The sequence below is a fragment of the Phyllostomus discolor genome, chromosome X, assembly GCF_004126475.2.
Source record: "Phyllostomus discolor isolate MPI-MPIP mPhyDis1 chromosome X, mPhyDis1.pri.v3, whole genome shotgun sequence".
Classification (NCBI taxonomy): Eukaryota; Metazoa; Chordata; class Mammalia; order Chiroptera; family Phyllostomidae; genus Phyllostomus; species Phyllostomus discolor.
In genome coordinates this window covers 97107786-97124999 of record NC_050198.1, presented here as the reverse complement: position 1 = coordinate 97124999, position 17214 = coordinate 97107786, and the positions used below count along the sequence as shown (strand labels likewise).

Genomic DNA, 17214 nt, shown 5'->3' with positions numbered 1-17214 from the left:
AAGGAAAGAGACTTGACATTTGAGCGTCATCGGTTTTGCTATTTCCACAATTTGCTTTATCTGGAAGCCTACCAAGATGAGTAGTTAGTACTTGGGGGATATAGGTAACCTTGAGAGAGAAAAAAAAAATCCTTCCTTTTTCTCTTTAACAAGTTTCTTTGAGTCTGATTCCCTGACTGCCAATCTGCCTTCTCCCTCTGGTGTCCTACTTGGGTGTGGACAAGTGGGTGTCATTCTGGGAGCAACTCCCTTTGTTAAGGAGGACACAATCATCCAGAGGACAATGGCTGTTTTGGGGAGGAAGAGGAAGGAGAATACTGGCCAGGAATGCGTTGACTGCCAGCGTCTAAACTCCTGCCATCATCTGGACTTTGCTGAGGTCGTCTAGGCCATCCTCCTGATTCCAGCCCCATCTCAGCCATGTCTATTGGCTCCAGTTTTTCATCAGGATGAGCTCATGACTTGAATGAGTACAGCTCCTAGGTGACAGTAAGGGTGGAGGATCACATGGAACAGAAAATCAGTAATTAATGAGTGACATGCTAAGGACCTGTGTGAGTCCTGAGTACCTCCCCAGGTAGTTGGAGCTAATTTGGACACAGTGTTACCAAGAGGCAGACAAAGGATCTGATGACCTCCCAAGGACTTTTCCACCTTAAGACCACAAGTTCTTGGGTGGTGGTTGCTAAAAGGGAAGAAGAGCCAACAGAATGAGGTGTTTATTTGCATTGCCATGACAGTAGATGAGAGGGGACCTATTTTGAAGCAGGAACACTGCTTTGATCAGCACACAACATACATCTGCTTCTCCACAACCCCCTACCTCCCCCCATCACTATTCCAGGCCTTTTTGCTGAGCACAGTTCCTGCTTTGCAGCAGAGACTTCTGGGGGCACAAGATCTGTGGGCTGCCCATACTTGGGGAAGGACCAACTTCTCCATTTCAGAGACACCAGCTGCGAAGGCTAAAAAGAAACCCCTTAGGCCCTGAAATAGTGACCCTCCCCCCAGATGAATGCCTTTGCAGCTGCCAAGTTGCCTCATTAGAATGTTTGTGCCAGGCTAAGTAGCCAGTGCTGAATCCTGGGAGGGTGGGCACCAGGTGGCTGAGTGGTCTGTGGCTTCCAGAGGACAGACACATGTGTTTTAGGGGCTGGTGCCAGGCAGAAGAAGTGGATACCTACAGAGCTGAGCTGGGACTGGTTGTGCTAATTCTTTAGGTTAAAGTTTTGAAAATGTCTATTTAAGGGCAAATGTGAACACATTGGTTCAGACTGATCCGAGGATAACCTGGCACAAATCATGAGCTTTGGATGTGGCTATGGAAGAAGCATCAAGGCACTGGGGATCAGGGGCCTGGATTTTAGCCCAAATTTCATTATTGATTCACTGTGTGAGCCCAGGCAGGGAACTTCCTGTCTCTGGATCACTGTCCACATCTATAAAATGGGGCAATTTATTGCATGGGGTTCTTCTACAGATCAGGAGATAGTGCAATTAAAAACTTCATAGTGCTAAATCAATGTGATTAGTTTTGAGATTTAGCTCAGGGAAGAAACAGAACTCTTTGTTTTGCTTTTTATTTTTGGACTAGGTAATACCTTCACATGTTTCAAAATTCAACAAGGCTCAAAACAGCCTTCTCATTTCTGTCCCTTAACCACTCAGAATCCTCCTGGAGGTGACCCATGTTACCAGATTCTTGGGTCTTTGATGAGTTCAGGTCTAAAGAAAGTGAGCTGTACCAGACAAGACTTCAGTGGAGACTGCAGCTGCCTGAATTGGGGTGGGGACGTGGTTGAGGGGAGTGTGAGGAAAGGGCAATGGAGAAGGACATGTGGGGCAGTGGTGGAATAAGCATTAACTTGGGAGTCAAGAGACCTGGGGTCCAGTCTTGACTGTGCCTCTCATGGTTGAATGATCTGAAGAACATTCCTCTCTCCGACCCTTAATGTTCCATTTGCACCTTGAGCCTGTTGTGTTCTTATATGCCATTCTTATAAGTTCTACCACAGTGGAACAGAATCAGTAGAGGAGACGACCAACCAGGGACTTTTTAGAGAAGAAAAAGCTGAGACTCTGACTCACAGGTGACAATTGCATGTAATTTGCATATCTAATCTTCTTGCTATTAAGATCAGTCAATCAGAGGTTTCTCTGAAATGCTACTGCTTTTGTCCTACATGGGGTCATTGACAGAGAAAACATTTGGCACTATCTTCACAAGAGAACATTAAGAATGTCCAACCACTCCAGCAGGGCAAGCACAGCGTCCACGAAAAAAAAAAGATAAACAAACAAACAAACAAACAAACAAACAAACAAACAAAAAGAATGTCCAACTGGCCCTGACCTGTTTGGCTCAGTTGCTTGGGCATTGTCCTGCAAAGCAAAAGGTCACTGGTTGCATTCCCGATCATGCCTGGGTTGTGGGTTCTAGGGGCATGTATGAGAGGCAACCAATCAATGTTTCTCTCTCACATTGATGTTTCTGCCTCTCCATTCTCTCTAAAATAAATAAATAAATAAAATCTTAAGGGAAAACAAAAAGAATGTCCAAATGGCTTCAACATATGTAGGGCTGCCCAAGCCCTGGAGTATGGCCTGAATGATCTTTGATGGTCCTGCCATCATAACCCAAGAATCCACTAGTACAATGTTTTCCAACGTTCGCTTATATGTGAACCAACTTCACAATATTTGCCATCACTTTATCCTATGCCATTATATGCATATTGTTTTTCTGAAAAGCAGCCCAATTTTAAACAACCTCACTTTAAGCTCTAATATCTATAAAATTAGGGTTTGAGGTACTAGTTATATTTCTTCTAATACATACCGAGTTCAATGTGTATCTGTCACAATTTAAGATGTCAATGTCTTGTGTGAAATCATCCCATAAATACACGGCCCAGCAGAGGTAAGGCCTGCTTGAGTGTGGTTGGTAGGGTAACAATATGGGTGTGATAATTTATAGTTTTAATTTGAACATTTCACCTAAAATATCATATGGTGTGCTTGAATGTGATATTGTTATGTTACAGAATTACATGCTTATGATTTTATAATAAAAGATTTTGTAATGAAAAGGGGCATTATTTGTGCCAGACCCTGTATAACAATACCAAACATTGGAAAACACAGAGCTAGTTATGGTAGCACAAACCAGTGGGTTAGGAGATGGTTCCAGCATTTGGGACTCACTCCAAGACTCACTAGGTGCTCTTGGGTTCCCCACATCACTTCATAATTTTTCCAAGTCCTCGCATCATGTTGTTAAGCATGAGTTGCTCCTCAGATGAAGACAGGTTCTGGAGGCTTCTCCCTCTAAATGAAATCCACAATTCTGAACTGCCTCGTAAGTACTGAAGTGAGAATCCGAAGCTCTAGGTTTCAGTTTTGAGTTTGCCCTTTGCCAGCTGTATGACCTTGGGCCTGTTTCTTCTCCTCTCTGGGTCTTAGTGTCCCCAACTATAAAATGAATTGGTTAGTCTAAATGATCTATAAAGTATCTTGCTGCTCTTTAAGTCAATGACTTCTTGACTTCCAAACCCCACACTTCTGCTTAATCCATTAGCTCTCCTTCCCAGCAGAGAGCAGAGGTGAGGAGGCTGCTGACCTTCCCTCCCTTGCACCTCCCTTGCACCTCCCTTGCACCTCCCTTGCACCAAATCTTCCCTGAGGCCCCTTGCTCCCAGTGCACAAAAGTTCTTTTGTTGCCCACAGCCATTCAGGCTTCTTTCTGGGCTCCTGCTGAAGTGGCTGAGGCAACCTGGGGGATAATAGTTGGCCTGTAATAAGAGCCCCGGCTCCCCAACCCAAGTGGCTCCAGCTTGGCTACAGGCTTGGCCTCAGCACCAGATTCTATCCATCAGCTACTCCAGGCCTTTCCCTCCAGCTCTGAGGACACTGGGAGACCAGTTTAAAAGGGCGAAAACGTAGAAACAAATACACTTATTTGAATTGCGACTGGGCATCACTTGTAAAGCTCAGGAGGGCAGTAGTAGACTGAAATGCTGAGCCTATAAAAATCATCAGAATAATAATTCCATTAACTTCCTTTCTTTTGAAAATGATTAAATAATTCTTGTAACTAATTCTTGAGAGACCTGGTCAATTAGGATTTGTGATTATGTGAAGAACATTTACAGGTCATAGCTTATCTATCATTTGACAGATATTTTACCTAACAAGTTGGAATAGTAGAAAGATCTACTTAGTTAGGGGGTATCTGGAATTGATTATCATTTGAGACAGGAAATCTTTCAACTGTGATCTACAATGAATTCCTTCCAGGCAAAAACACTGGACTGTGAGTTGAGAATTCTAAGATCTAGTCCCAGATCTGACATTAACTTCTTCTGTGACCTTGAGTTAGTTGTCTCCCCTCCCTGGGCCTCTGTTTCCTTGTCTGAAAAATGAGAAGATTGAACTAGAAGGGCCCAAGGTCTTCTGCACTCTGACTCTGTGTCATCCTCCCCTACCCCCCGACTGCCACCCGTGCCAGAGTCAGACTGAAAAGAGGGAGGGGCGGGGATAAGGTCAGTGCAAAGGGCAATTTCAAGATGTTCCTTGTGATGGGGAAAGATTTCCAGACCTGTGGAGGAGTGTAACAGTTTTCTTTGTGGACAGAAGGAGCTGGGAAACCCAGGTTCCTGATGCAGGAATGCAACACAGAAAGTCAGGCCCAGGCTTACAGATGTAGATCAGGCGAATGTTCTGAGACACAGCCTCATCAGCCATTTTCACAGCCTGGGCCAATCCAGAACGTCAGAGCGCAAGGGCTGGTGAGCACGGGATAGCTGCATAGGGGCTCAGGAAGGAGTGGGGATTGTAGATAAAAAGACAGGTCTGGAAAGGATGTGGGAAGTACTATTAGACACTTTCACCAAAAGGTCCTACAAGTACTTCACACTCAGCACTAAAGATCAAAATTCCTCATCATTCTTTTGGAAACCTCATTTTCCAGGGCTCCCTTTCTTGGTTAAGTTACCATCATCCATCCAGTCACCCAGGTAAGAACCATAGGAATCACCTGGACTCCTCCATCTTTCTCGTTTGCTGCCATCCAGTCACCACATCATACCCACAAAACTTCTCTGTAATGTTTCCTGAACCTGCCCTTCTTTTCTATCAATGCTACTATAGCCCTCCATCTCGGCCCTCGGTAGCTCTGGCATGGATGGATATTTGCTACGGCTTCTGAACTGGTTTCCCTGCCACCATGCCTTTGCTTCCAGTCCACCTTACATACTGCTGCTGGAGTTCTCTCTTTCAAAGAAAAGTTTAACCTTGCTCAAATACCTTTGTTTGCTCCCTACCTTTGGTCAAAACCCACCTTCTTTGCATTGACATTCCAGGTCCTTCACAACTTAAACAACTTATCTTTATTTCTTCATCTCTTACAACATCTCCACATTTCTGAGTTCCATGGGGGTGACACATTATTTTCTATAAGTATAATGAATTCTCATATTACACTCTCTACTGGGTGTGTCTTGGCAGCACCTCTACTTGCCTGTGAAGCTGGCTTCTGGCATCCCTTCACATCTTGTCCATATTTTTATTATAACACATCACACTCTTTCAAATTTGCCTCTTTTCTGTATCTTTCAAAGAACATGAGGTCATGATGTTAAAGGACTGTATCTGACTGACCTCCATCTTCGCAGAACTAAGCACAGGGCCTCACATAAACAATGAATCTGCCAAAGAGTGTCTTTTATTTTTTTTAATAAATGATTTTTTAAAGATTTTATTTATTTATTTTTAGAGAGGGAAGGGAGGAGAAAGAGAGAGAGAGAAAAACATCAATGTGCGGTTGCTGGGGGCTGTGGCCTGCAATGCAGGCATGTGCCCTGACTGAGAATCGAACCTGCGATGCTTTGGTTCGCAGCCCGCGCTCAATCCACTGAGCTACACCAGCCAGGGTGAGTGTCTTTTATTTTTGATGGCATAGCAAAAGAGCTCCTGGTTATCAGATTACTGCCTTCTTCTCAGAAGCCTTTCTTCCCTATTATTTCAGCTCTGAACTGGCTATAACAAATTGACTCAGGGCCCCGACTTTTTCCAGATGACAAATTGTTTTGAGACAGAACCTTGAGGGTCCAGTAGTTTCAGCCACTCATGTAGAGCAATGTAAAAAACATTTCCACCAAACCTTTGAAACTTGGAGGTTGCCCTATACCTCAAGCCAAGAAGTTGCACTTAAGGATGATATGAACTAGTGGTTTCCAAAGCTGGTACTGAGGGACTCTAGAGTTCCTAGAGATTCTTTGTGGTAAGTGAGGGCAGAACAGAGTTGAGGGGTGTTTTATTCAACCAAATAAATATTCAATCTATTTTATCTTCTTGAGATTCCATGAAGTTTTCATTTGGAGACTGTAGTTGGCCATACAAAAGTAGATGTTGGAGACCGCTGCTCTAGTCCAGTGCTCAAAAGGCTAACAAGCTGCTTTTTATACCATTCCTACTATGTGTCCACTGGGGCTTGCACCACACTTTCCAGGTATGGTCAGTGGAAGTTCTTCTTTATATTGACCCAAAATCTGCCTCACAGCTTCCATTTGATAGTCCTTTTTTTACCCTTTGGTGTCTCATGAAAGTCACATGTTCCTTCTTCCCTATGACTAAAGTGCTGGCATTTAGAATTTTCCAAAGTCTGAGATGGAAGGTACCTGGTAGCTCATATAGTCTGATGTTCTCATTGTAGCTGGGGAATGTGAGGCCCAGAAAAGGTAGCTGATCTACTTGCACAACAGCAGACAGCTTGTTTGTGGTAAAACTGAGACTTGAACTCAAGTCCCCACACATTTATAATGTCCTTCCCAGAATTGTCCTTCCCTAGAGTGAAGAGGTCCAGCTCCTCAAATGATTTCTCACAGTCCTGATGACTTTTCTCTAAGCTTACTCCAAATTGGTAGTCACCAATGGCTGAAGATTGGCATTTCAGCTGCTGGAGGCTCTCTGGTACCCAGGCTTTGGTGGGGGTAGAGGAAGAAAAGGTAAGGGCAAGGGCAAAGGAGAGCAACCTGGTGCCAGAAGCAGAGCTGCTCCCTCTGCACAGCCTTCCTACTTGTCTCCTCCTCTTTCCATAGGACTAAATTCCTTTCAAACAGCCCTCCTCCCATGCAGGACAGCCAAGGGGCAGCTTTCAAAGGCCCCTTCTGACCTGTTTTGCTGGAGAGTCCCTGCTGTGTGATCTTCCACATCCCAAACCCAGAAACAGGAAGAGCTGGTTTGGTTTGAGTTTTTTGAGAAGAAAAACGAAAACATAGGAAGTCGAGCTCCTGAGAACAGAGGCTTCCAATTCTGTGTCCACGTGCCCCTGGAGCATGATATTTCAGGGAGTACATTCCACAGGGGAAGGGAACGGCCTTGTTATTAAAAGCAAAACACAAAGCCCTCCAAGGTTTGGAAAGAGGAAAAGGCCAAAAGGAGACTGTCAAGGAGGTTCAGAATCTCCCCCACCATGCGCCACTTGTGGCTGTCATCCTTTGATCTCACTGCTGTTATCACCACATCTGGTCCCCAGAGATGCCCTGCTCCCTTTAACCTATGGCCCAAGAGAGAGGCCAAGCCCCTTTGCTTGTTTCCTTGAGGATCATCAAAGTAGGCTGGGACTCAGAACCTGCCTTTAAAATCAGGAAGAAAACAGACATAAATTAAGTACAGAACAAGCAAATGGTAGAACAACATTCAGGCTTTACAAAGCGTGTGCTTTTGCCTTAAGAAAGCCAGCAAAAGCAGGGAAGCACTTTCCCAGTCCCCAAATATCTCTTAGGGAAACTATTTTGCCATGTATAATGCACAGTTTTTTGCCCATATTTTTGGGAAAAATTTGGGAAAAATAAGGATGCTCATTATACATGGGTATAATGAGCACATATCACAGATATAATAATAGGCATAATAATCCCATGTATAATGTGCACAAAAATGTGGGTGTGCATTATGCATGGCAAAAAACCGATACTTCATCATCCCACATGACCTGCTGTAAGTTTGTCTGGCTTTTTCTTCTCAGGTCTCTGTCACTGGGCAGTGGCTGTCATCTTGTTTTCCAATCACAGTTACTAAAAGGGCCAATGCAAAAGGTATTTTAGAAAAAAAACCCTCCAGAACCCCATTAGTCCTCCCCAGCTCTGATTTCTGGGCTTCAGAGCATGGCTAGTTCACAGCTAATTGGTGGAGTAGAAGTATGGATCATCTGGTTGCGAAAGCAACGTGGTCCTGAAGGAATAGTTTGGGCCACCTCTAGAGCTTGTACAGGCACATATATACAAGCATCACATATGCCCAGAGCCTCTTTACCAAACTCTTAGTTTTTCAGAGTAACAGCACCTTCATCACACAAAATCTTACCTTTGTCTGTTGCTTCTCAGAGGAGGCTATTTTTCATCCCCAGGCCAGACATAAGCATCCTGGAAGATGTTTTCAAAAGCATCTGTTAGGGATGGTCCATTTTCCCTAAAAGATCCGGGGGCAAAATATCCTTTGTATATTATAACGAGCATAGATATATGGTATGAAATGGCATGCTATATTCACATGAATTAATTGTAAGCTAAAAGCAGAGGCTTCAAAGGAATTGCTCACTTGTGACTGGCTGTGTGGCTTCTCTAGCTCCTTCAGGCTGTGTGGAGATGTTTAGCCATTTGGGGTACTTTGGTGCAAAAGTCTGAGAGGCACTCACTGATATATTGGGCTCCCAGAGGTACAGACTGCGTCTCATTCCTCTCTGCATCTTCGTGCCTAATACAGAGCCGGCCACAAAGACAGTGTTCAGGAACTATTTGGTCCATCCTTTCACTCATCCATCTTTGCTAAGAAACAAGCAAAAAAGGTAGCATTAAACTGTTGGAAAGAGCTTAGTTTCTGGAAAATTCAGACAGTTCTCAGTCTGAATTCTGTCACTTGTGAGCTATGTGATCACCTACCTCTCTGAGCCTCAGATTTCTCAATTTTAAAATGAGGATCCAAATACACAACTCTTAGGTTGTCATGTGAACTAAGTGTGATAGTGGGAGGGAGAGTGCTCTATAAGCTCCCAGGTAATACACAAATTATAGTTATTAAATGATCAGAAAATGACCACCATAACTAGCTCAGGTAGTAGGGTGAGGGAAGGGGCAGATGTTTTCTTCAGTTCAGAAGTCTGATCTGAGATTAAGAACACAGGAGCTGAGGCCTCAGGAATGAGCCCCTGGGCCTGTAACAAGGGAAGGGCCCAGGTTGAATCATGACTCTGAAGCCCCACCCCCACTGCAGGGAGGCAGCGTGCAGGCCAGAGGGCAACTTCGGGTGGAGTGATGGAAGGGTCAGACGTGTTTCATACACCTGAAGTTTCCAAAGACCAGATGTGCTTGCTTTCTCATGTCTGCCAATGAGCCCCTTGGAAGCCCAGCTCACAGCAAAGGTCATTTGTCAGCGAGGGCTAAAGTATAACCAGACACGATGACTTGGCTGCTAACAAACTCTGCGACCTTGGGCAAGTGTCTTCTCCTTCTGGGCCCCAATTTCCCCATAATTAAAATGAAGGGATTGGATAGGGTTTTTAAGGTCCTTCAAGGTCCTGCACACGATGGTTATGTGACCCTTAATTGGAGACGGGTTTGACCTTGATTTTCCAAAAGTGTGATTTTTCAAAAATGTCATCTGCCATCCGATTGTTTGATACTTAATCCTGAACCCTAGAGAAAAACAGTGAAAAGCAGTGTGGGGAGGCTTGGCTGGGGCCCCTTTCTGTTTGTAAGTGTGCTGGTTCCTCTGGATCCTTCTGCCCATGTCTGGCTGGACTGCCCCAGGCTGGACATCTCCAGAGCAATCCACGATCACAGTCCAGGTGAGGGACAGGTGGATGACGCAGGTGTTTCCCAAGCCCCAGGTTCTGGCCCAGGTAGCTCACAATATAAAATAAGGAAAGGAAGAAAACAGGAAATTCTGCCCACTATATGCACATAATTGTTCAGGAAGAATTCCTTTTAGGCAGGTCCGTGGCCTCAGAAGCCAGCAACAGCTGCTGAGTTGGGAAGTGGACGGCTGGAGTCTCTGAGATTCTGTGACTCCCCTGTAGTGATCTCAGTCTGTTTAGATCTTTCCCATTCTATGAAATTCAGTTCAAATACTGCCCCCTCCCCCTTCGTGTCCCCAGAACACTGAATATGTGTCTCACAGCATGGATCATGTTATGCCTTGTGTTCCAGCTTTTCCTTTTCATATATAGGCTAGAAATAAAATACATCCTCTGAAGAAAAATGTCTACCTGTATATCTGGATGTGAAATGAATAGCCGAAGTTCCATAACCCCTTACTCCCACTTTCCTCAGGAAGGTGTTTTTGTTTTTTTTTTTTTGTAATGTCCTAGGAAACTTCTATTGTCCAAGCTAGTGAGAATGACAGAGCATGATGCTTTGGACAGAGTGCTGGCTCTGGAGAGCAAACACTTGGGTTTGTGTCTCAGCTCTCCACTTGCTGCTCAGATAAGCCTCGGTGAATTCTTTCTCTACTTTGACTCTCAGTCCTCTGCTCTGTAAAATGGGAAAACAGTTCCTCTCCTATCACACAGGCTTGTTGTGAAGACCAAAGAAAAACCAATGAAAGTGCTTTGGAAACTGCAAGATGTGCTCTGTTTATCTCCATGCTTGTCTCTGTGACTTGACTGTAAGCACCTTGAGAACAGAAATCTAACCCATCTGGAGCCAGGTCCCCACTGCCCTGAGTCCAGATGACCTGTGTGAACCAAGGTGTGGTGAATGCCAGGGACATGAGCTGAATCCCAGGCAGTGTGCCATACCTATAGGGGTCAATGCTTTGCTCCTGCCCTGGTTCTGGGCACACCATTCCTTGACCTTCATTTGGAGGCAAACCCAGCTGAGAGGGCCACCTTCCTAAACGTTCTTGGCTTTCAAAATTCTGCTTCACTTTGAAAAATCTGCAATTACTGTTGACACCCTCTACCTCCCTCAGCTCCCATTTCTTCAGATGCTGGCCCCAACTAATGCTTTCAGAGTGGCCCCATGCACATGTGTGAGCACATAAGTGTGTGTGTATGTGTAGGGAGGGAGGTAGAGAGAGAGAGACGGAGAGAGAGAGAGAGGGAGGGGGGTGGAATGGGAAAATGGGCAGGAAGATTCCATTTTTTTTTCAATGGACCAGATGTAAAACTGTGGGAAATTAGAGCTGGAAAGTTCCTCAGATGTTATTTAGTCCAATCATTCCCTTTCTACCTTTAACAGGCAGAGAAACTGAGACCCAGAAAAGGGAAGGACCTTGCCCTAGGAGTTGGTGGCTCTGATGGCCAAGTAAATGCAGGAAGGGGCAAGCCTCTGGTCTGAAAGGCTGAGGTTGAGGGAAGTAGCCTGGGAAGGTGGGTGGGACCCAAGAAGAGATGAATATGGCCAGAGAGGGAGGGTCCATCCAGTAAAGCAGTCGGGACCAACTGCAAAATTCGCCTGGAAAGTGGAAATATAAGAAATATGAGGGTTGTGGTTTAGCAAGTTATTATGGGTCTTGCTGAGCAAGGAGAGGGAGGAGAGATGAAAGGAAAAAAATAGAGGAGACCAGAAAAGGAGGAAAAAGGGAAGAAGGCAGGCTGAGCCAGGTAAGTGGAGGACATTCACAGTGGTGGGGTCAGTAAAGGATGAGCTGGCTGTCTTGTCTCATGCAGGACATCTAGCCACTTAATCAGTTCCCAGTGGCTCTGCCGCTTGGTTTCTTCTAGGCTTTGAGCTTATGAGCCAGTCTTTCTTTTCTTAGCAAACTCAGCATTTTCCCCCTGCCCACTGTTTGGAGAAGTAGCCCCAGAATGTAGGCTTTACCTCAGCAGATTTGGCACATGAGGGCATCAGGCAGCCAGGCCAGGCTGCCAAAGCAAGAACACACCCACTCTCCAGCTATGATCTGATTTTTAGATACACAGCCACAATGCAAAGTGAACTCAGCCCATTTTACAGATGAGGGTAACATAATTTGCCAGTGAAAATAACAATTACCACAGGAGTAATAAAATAACTAAATATGCATTGAGAACCAATAATTGTACTGATTAAGAATGAGAGTCCTAGGGCCATTCCACATGTATTCAAATCCTACTTGCATCTTTCAGTAGCTGTGTGATCTTGGACCAGTTGCTTAATTTCTCTGTGCCTCAGTGCCATCTATAAAATCAGGATAATAATAGTGTTTTCTTCTTGAGAAGGCTTTGGAAGGATCAAATGAATTCACCCAGGTACAACTTTTGAACAATGCTTGGCACATAGTTGCTGTTCAATAGATGGTGGCTATTATTGTCATCATCATTATGTGCTGGGCACTGTCCTAAACATTTTACTTATATTATAGCATGTTATGATCACTCAGAAGGTAACTGGGGCCCAGGTACAAGGGGAACGTATATCTAGTCCATTGGTTTTAACATTTTTTCTTTTTCCTCCCCAACTGAATCCGATATGGAACCCCAATATATAAAAACAGATACAAAGCAGCATGGCTCTGATTTTAGGAAGATGGGAGAAGAGTGGGGGCCTAGAGACCCCAGACTCAGCCTCCCCTTATTCTGTCCTCCCCAACATCCCCGAGGTAGGCCTTGAGGTTGCTCCCCTGACACTGTGAGGCACAATTCACAAGCCCAGATCTTAGGCATCGGACTGCTTTATGCTCAGGTGAAGATATCATTGACCCTAAATGGGTAAGTAACATGCCCAAGGTTACACAGTAAGTCAAAGCCAGAGAGGAGTGCAGTAGCTCCCCCAGGTGTGGAGGACAACACAACGTCCAGGCTTGGGAAGAGAAGAACTGGGGGACGAGGGTAAGCAGGAGGGAAGGGGACTCTGATCCAGAGGCCCTATCCCTGGGCCTTGAGTTTGAGCAGCCAGTTTGGACCCTCCTACCCTGCTGGAACTGCTCCAGATGTCAAGACAACAATACAGCACCTGTCCTCATGGAGACTCTTCCTGCACAGGGTTTGGGGTTCTTTTTTGACACGAAATGTAGTTTCCTGACCCTGAGGTCTCCAGTCTGGAGGATGCAGCTGACCTGGGGCTAAATCCTGCTTTCTGATTGCCCCAAGTGGCCATTTTCACACAGCTTTCTCCTCCAGGGTCCCTGGATGGCAGATCCTAGCTTCCAACCCATTATTGTGGGGAAAGTACAGGGGACTGGCCTGGTGCTGCACCCTTCCACAGCTATGTGTGGATGCCCCTATCCGGTCAAGGCATACGGTTTTTATCTAAGAACCTGTGCATTGCCAACTTCTGTTTCCAGCCTTCAGCATGGCTTACCTGAGGACACCCCAAGGAGAAGAAATTATAGGAAAAGTTTTTCCTAAAGAGCTTTAGGACTTCTCTGGAACCCCTTCTTGTGACCTGATTGCTTGAACTGCTCAGGGCCCATGAGAGAGAGAGAGAGAAAGAGAGAGAGAGAGAGTTAGTTCTGGGAGACTGAATCTCTAAGGCAGAACAAGGTAGGCACAAATACTGGAGGGCAGAGCCCAGGTGCAGGGCCCTGAGTTGCTTGCCCCCTCCCTGGGTGGAACTCAAAATCTCCAACTGGACCATGAAAGGGTGGAGCTGATGCTCACTGAGAACTAACCAGGGCCAGGCTGGGCTGCCATGGAGGTTTGGGCCACTCAGGGGGCTCTCTTGTGACTGGCCTGGAATCCCAGGGGAACGTACCAAATGATGGATGCAAACAAAGCCTGCCTACTGCCACAGCTGGCCAGCCCTCCTGGCTAGTCACAAGGCGGTGGGGATACGGGAGGCTGATTACTGACCCCCCAAGTGGCAAATTGTTTCTCTGACACAAAAGCAGCTTTTGTTCATGACCAGGCCAGCCACTCAGACGGACAGAGCCTTGACCCCTGAGCCAGATATCAGTGCATGTGTTACCTTGGGTAGGTGTTACAATTTGCCAGGTGATGGGAAGAGGAGGGGGGCTCCTGCCAGTTCTGACTGGGTGAAGGTGTGTGTACTGAGGCTAGTGAGTTGAGGGCGAGGGACAACTGTGGGTAGGTGCTGTAACTACTTTCCAAAGGCAAAATTAATAAGCATGAGAACTGAGCAGCCTGTGTGATACAAGGACAGGAAGAAAGCAATAAGGCAGGGCAAAGGACTAAGTAGAGTGAGTTCACCACTGACAAGCAGGTCTTATCAAAGCTTTTGTATTCGATCTACATAATAGTCTAGGGAGGTAGGTTTTATTGTCTCCATTTAATAAGTGAGGAAACTGAGGCCCAGATAAGTGTTACATGTCATGTAGTAAGTGCTGAAGCTGGTGTTCAAAGCCAAGGCTGCTTTGAGAGTTGCAGTTCTTGGGGGAGGCCCTGCCTTCTCTGGAGCTGGTAAAATCCACATGTGTTATTATGGATTTGTTTGCAAGAGCCGGTAATGATCCTTTCCTCCTTCCCATTTTACTAAGGCTCGGAAAAGGCTGATGATTGGGCCATAGGCCTACACAGCCAGGTGGAGACTGGGGAAGGCTGAGATCTAGGCCCTTGACCTTTTCTGCCTTCAATTAGAAAGCTGAGAACACTGCTAGAAGTAGCACTCCCCCTGCTTTACAATCTGTGGCTGGTCATTTCCATTTACAAAGTACTCTCAGATCAGATCCATTATCTCGAGGCTTGCAGGGCAGAAAAAGTTACTTGTTTGTTAGGTGGAGAAACTCAGGGTCAGTAACTTGCACAGCTTTTTTTAAAATGAATGATCCAGAGTTGTACTCCAAATCCCCTCTACTCTTTCACAAAGTGTACTCGGCCAGCAAGGAGAGGACTGACCAATGTCGCTGAAGCATAATGTTTGAGGCCAAAAGAAGCAAACCCCAACTCCCCAGGGTGACATTTAAGCCCTTCTCTCTTCTCCATATAACTCTCTGAATTGCACAGGTAGTCTTGGGACGTTTGATGGGGCGACACAGAAGCCAGTGAGCTCAGTTCTCCAGAGTGGACCCCATAGCCACTGGGTTTCGTGGCTTACTAGGTATCCCATCATCCCAAATGGTGTTGTGGTCAGAGTGCCAAGTCTGGTCCAGTTACCTGAAGGGTAGGATGGGGTGGGAGGCCTTCTCTCTCTTCCCCTTACTACCTGTGGTTGTATTTCATGCTCGGCTGTTGAGCCGTATTTACATTCTTCCACCCCACTGACACTGGGGAAAGAAAACCCCAAATCTCTCAGCCACCATTTGGTTTGGTCAAGACTACCTCTGGGTCACTCCCTCACTCACACACTCTTCATTCAGTCCTTTAAGAGATATTCCCCTAAGTGTCAACTCTGTGCCAAACTCCTTCCTGAGCAATGAATATGCCATAAACAAGAAAACACAATCCCTTCCCTCAGAGAGTTCAAACTCCTATTAGACAGGAAGACATATAAATAACTAAATTCAATATAGAATGATTGCTGATGTAACTGAGCTGTGGGAATCCTCAGAAAGGGAATGGCTTGTGCTCTTCATAGGAGGGCCTGACAGGCCAGGTGCAGGGGATGGAGCAAATAACTTCACTTCTTCATGCCCCAGCTTCCTCATCTGTAAAATGGGATAATAGCACTTACAGGGATTCCATAAGAAGTCTGTAAGTTAAAATGTGCCAAGAGCTTAGAACAGTGTCAGATGCATTGAAAGCACCAAATAACCGGCTGTGAAATAAGTTCAAGGTAATAAGGATGAGCATTTTTGTGAAAGAGAAAAGCATACAAAAACACATCTGGAGGGTAATGGAGTTAAGTTAATGAAGCTCTAGGAATGCCAGATGATTTGGCTGGATGACCTTGGGCAGTGCTCTGAATATCCATCTTGAAGTGTGGACTTGTCCCTATCGATGGGTGGGCAGTCATTTCTGAAGCTGGATCTTTGCTATGAAGTGTGGCAGGGGACTCCTGCCTCAAATTCTGGGCCTCTATCCACCAGCCCTATAGATGCTAGGTCCAAGAGACTGCTATAAACCAGGAAGCAGTCAGTTGCTGTATATAAATGAGCAGCCCTGTGCACAACCCAGCCCCTTACATAGCATCAATGTGGGGAAGGGTGAGCTGGGTGGAGAAGTTCCACATCTGTGCCCTTGAGGAGCTGCTGATCTAGTTGGAATAAGGCCTATGTCTTCCAAGAGCCAACCCAATCTTCCTGGTGGAAAGTGGTGGAGACAGGTGGGTAAGAGAGGTTATGCTGTGGTCTGAGAGGTGGTATATGTCGTGGTTACTACCCAAAGCTGACAGGCTGGGCTTAAAGCCCAGTGGTCACTTCCAAACTGTGTCACCATGAGCAAATTACTTAACTTCTCTGTGCTGCAGTTTTGCCATTAAGAATGAGAGCGATGATAATAATTTGACCCCCTCAAAGAGTTATCATGATGATTAAATCATATGTGAAAAGTGCTTAGAATGCTGGCTCACATTAAAAGTGGTTTACAAACATTGGCTCTTCTCAGTGACTGAGGGCCTACTATGTGCCAGGTGTCTGGCACCCTTGCAGTAAAAGGAAGTGGCCTGGAGCATAGAAATGCAAGGACTAATGTGGTCCATCTTCTTGGAGTGCCAGCTTTCCTCAAAGACAACAGGAAATTCAAGTAGATGTTTAAGATAAAAGCGGGGACTTCAAAGACATTCCCTGCATGGAGCCGAAGTTTCAGGGTCCATTTTCAGCACTTGCCTCCAGAGTTTCTTCACATTATTTCCCCATTGGCCCTTAGGGCTTCTTGAATACAATAGTTCCAGGCACACAGGCATATGTGAACTCATTAAAATTTTACGATGGGCCATTCCCTGGGGCAAGGATGATGGCTGCCATCACAAAGGTGACAAATGAGCTTCAGGGCTCAGATTCTGCCATCACCACTCTTAGCTGTGTGAATTTAGCAAGATACATTAAGTTTGTTGCCCCTCGGTTTTGCCACCTATAAAATGGGGGTGGTAGGAGGTTGTGGTAAGAATGTTGCTGGGCATAGAGTTAGCACTCGGTACACATTAGCTTTTATTAAATCCTTTCTCACATTTCCTCCCACAACAACATTGTCAGGTGCGTGTCATCCTGTCATTTTATAAAAAAGGAAATTGAAGCTGTAAGAGCTTAGGTCAGATTTACTAACAGAGGGGGAGGATTCCTGCAGTTGGGAGGGGGTGGGAATAAATGACCTTTGGGGTCCTCTCCAGTTACCTGGTTCTGTGATTCCAGTTAAACTTTGGAGCCCTTTCACATCACTGTTCTGCCTAAGGCTGAAGCAGC

The 17214-nt window shown here is 45.6% G+C and overlaps 1 protein-coding gene across 1 annotated transcript in view; it reads left to right on the top strand.

Moving 5' to 3' along the window:
- STARD8 (StAR related lipid transfer domain containing 8) overlaps window positions 1-17214 on the top strand; it is a 77251-nt gene that overhangs the window by 18340 nt on the left and 41697 nt on the right. The gene's annotated exons all lie outside the window — the stretch shown is intronic.